The sequence below is a fragment of the Mustelus asterias genome, chromosome 25 (assembly GCF_964213995.1).
Source record: "Mustelus asterias chromosome 25, sMusAst1.hap1.1, whole genome shotgun sequence".
In the NCBI taxonomy this organism is placed as follows: domain Eukaryota; kingdom Metazoa; phylum Chordata; class Chondrichthyes; order Carcharhiniformes; family Triakidae; genus Mustelus; species Mustelus asterias.
In genome coordinates, this window is record NC_135825.1 from 13,884,577 (window position 1) to 13,888,128 (window position 3,552).

Sequence of the window (3,552 nt, forward strand, 5' to 3'; positions counted from 1 at the left end):
GAAGGAAAGCTTTGGGAACTATTTTTTCAAAGTTACCTTCTTGCTATCAAACATGCTACGTTCACTCTAAGTCATGTCTCCAAATGCTTATATACTGTATGCAAATAGCCAGTTTCAGAAAATAATCTATTGTGCATTTGAATGATTTAATACTATCCACTTCTACTGATCCCTGGGGTGCCCAGATTATGGATCATAGGTTTAACCACTTGTTCAATCAAATATTATTGCTACAGAATAGTTTTGAAGTTAAAAGCAAATTACGGCAGATGCGGAAATCTGAAACAAAAAGCAGAAAATGCTGGAAAATCTCAGCAGGTCTGATAGTTTATTTATTAGTGTCACAAGTAGGCCTACATTAACACTGCAATGTGGTTACTGTGAAAATCTCCTAGTTGCCATACCCTGGCGCCTGTTCGGGTACACCGAGGGAGAATTTAGCACGGCCAATGCACCTAACCAGCACGCCTTTCGGAGTGTGGGAGGAAACCAGAGCACCCGGAGGAAACCCACGCAGACACGGGGAGAACATGCAGATTCCGCACAGACAGTGACCCACACCGGGAATCGAACCCGAGTCCCTGGTGCTGTGAGGCAGCAGTGCTAACCACTGTGCCGCCCATCTGGTTGTACTGTTCCAGGCAGGGTGAACAGCCAGTTATGGTGCACATTATCCAGCACGTACAGCATTCCAAACAACAGGAATCATATCACAGCTCAGCCTTTTCTTTTCATGTGAGAACGTGCCCAATTTACATAATCACGCCTCACAATCCAATCCTTCACCACCTCAGTTATTCTCATTTGATTTGATTTATTATTGCCACATGTATTAGTATACAGTGAAAAGTATTGTTTCTTGCGCGCTATACAGGCAAGGCATACCGTTCATAGAGAAGGAAAGGAGAGAGTGCAGAATGTAGAGTTACAGTCATAGCTAGGGTGTAGAGAAAGATCAACTTAATGCAAGGTAAGTCCATTCAAAAGTCTGATGGCAGCAGGGAAGAAGCTGTTCTCCCAGGCGGGAGAGAGAATGTCCAGGGTGTGTGGGGTCCTTCATTATGCTGGCCGCTTTTCTGAGGCAGCGGGAAGTGTAGACAGAGCCAATGGATGGGAGGCTGGTTTGCGTGATGGATTGGGCTACATTCATGATCTTTTGTAATTTCTTGTGGTCTTGGGCAGAGCAGGAGCCATACCAAGCTGTGATACAACCAGAAAGAATGCTTTCTATGGTGCATCTGTAAAAGTTGGTGAGAGTCGTAGCTGACATGCCAAATTTCCTTAGTCTTCTGAGAAAATAGAGGCATTGGTGGGCTTTCTTAACTATAGTATCAGCATGGGGGGGACCAGGACAGGTTGTTGGTGATCTGGACACCTAAAAACCTGAAGCTCTCGACCATTTCTACTTCGATCCCATTGATGTAGACAGGGGCATGTTCTCCACTACGCTTCCTGAAGTCAATGACAATCTCCTTCATTTTGTTGACATTGAGGGGGAGATTATTGTTGCCGCACCAGTTCACCAGATTTCTCTACCTCATTCCTGTACTCTGTCTCGTCATTGTTTGAGATCCAACCCCCTACGGTGGTGTCGTAAACAAACTTGAAAATCAAGTTGGAGGGGAATTTGGCCACACAGTCATAAGTGTATAAGGAGGGAGCTGAGGACATAGCCTGGTGGGGCACTGGTGTTGAAGATGATCGTGGAGGAAGTGTTGTTGCCTATCCTTACTGATCTGGTTGCATGTCCTGCCTGCTTATATAATGTGGAGTGTCAGGGTTACCGGCACACCGGGTTTATACTCTGTATGAGGAAGTGGTGGCACGGTGGCAGAGTACCAGAGGATCTCGCCGCTGGCCAAATGGTGGACCACCTCTGTCACTGTGAAACACATGGCGGGCTGTGTAGGAAATCCCGCCCCTACTTTTAACAATACCAAAGGATGCCTTTCCTTCCCAAAGGGCACATGATCTTTGCCAATGGTGTCCCAGGACCAGATCCAAGGGAGTACCTTACCTTTCCAAAGACTATTCAAATGATTCTGCGAACCTCCGACCTGCTCTTACCAGATGTAGCCTGCCCACTTTGGGATTCATGCTCCTGGGCTACAGAACTCTGACTTTAGCAGAGGCAGCTGATGTTTTAAATAGCCAGCTGACTCTGTAAACCACACATGCCTGAAACTCAAACTGTCCCCATGTGGGCAGTGCCATGTTTGAGGATGCTGATTATGATTTTTTGGGCACTTACACCATTTGCACCATGTTGGAGAGACTCTCCGTGATAATGAAGATCCAGGTTTATTTCTTAATTTCCTCAGTACTAAATGACTAAATTGAGGTGAGAGGAGAAAGATACAAAAGGGTCCAGAGGGGCAATGTTTTCACACAGAGGGTGGTGAGTGTCTGGAACATGTTTGCCAGAGGTAGTAGTAGAGGCGGGTACAATTTTGTCTTTTAAAAAGCGTTTAGACAGTTACATGGGTAAGACGGCTGTAGAGAGATGTGGGCCAAATGTGGGCAATTGGGACTAGCTTTGTGATTAAAAACAAAGGGGCAGCATAGACAAGTTGGGCCGAAGGGCTGTGAACCTCTATGACTTTGACTGTATGACTCCATGATGTGCCACTGACCAGGCATTGTACCTTGCATTAAACACCGTGGGTGGCACGGTGGCACAGTGGTTAGCACTGCTGCCTCACGGCGCCAGGGACCAGATTTGATTCCCGATTTGGATCACTGTCTGTGTGGAATTTGCACGTTCTCCCCGTGTCTGTGTGGGTTTCCTCCGGGTGCTCCGGCTTCCTCCCACAGTCTGAAAGACTTGCTGGTTAGGTGCATTGGCCATGCTAAATTCTCCTTCAGTGCACCCGAACAGGCGCTATAGTGTGGCGACTAGGGGATTTTCACAGTAACTTCATTGCAGTGTTAATGTAAGCCTACTTGTGACACTAATAAATAAACTTAAACAACTAAATTACAATTGCACCATTTTAAAGTGATATATCAAATTAGAAAGAAACTTAGTCATCCGCTGGTGTTCTTTTCTGACCTTGAGATAACTTGGGAGGGGGGCGGGGGCGGTGGGGGGAGCCGATAAAGAGAGGAGCCAAGCAATTGATTATCTTCAAAACTTTAAATAACATCCTCTAACTGATGTCAGAGGATATTTAGACCACTTCAGGTGTATCTTATCACTGACCTTAAAGGGATAGGATGTGTGACTGTATCATAGAAATCATAGAAACCCTACAGTACAGAAAGAGGCCATTTGGCCCATCGAGTCTGCACCGACCACAATCCCACCAAGGCCCTACCCCCATATCCCTACATATTTTACCCACTAATCCCTCTAATCTATGCATCCCAGCACACTAAGTTGCAATTTTAGCATGGCCAATCAACCTAACCCGCACACCTTTGGACTGTGGGAGGAAACCGGAGCACCCAGAGGAAACCCATGCGGACACGAGGAGAATGTGCAAACTCCACACAGACAGTGACCCGAGCTGGGAATCGAACCCAGGTCCCTGGAGCTGTGAAGCAGCAGTG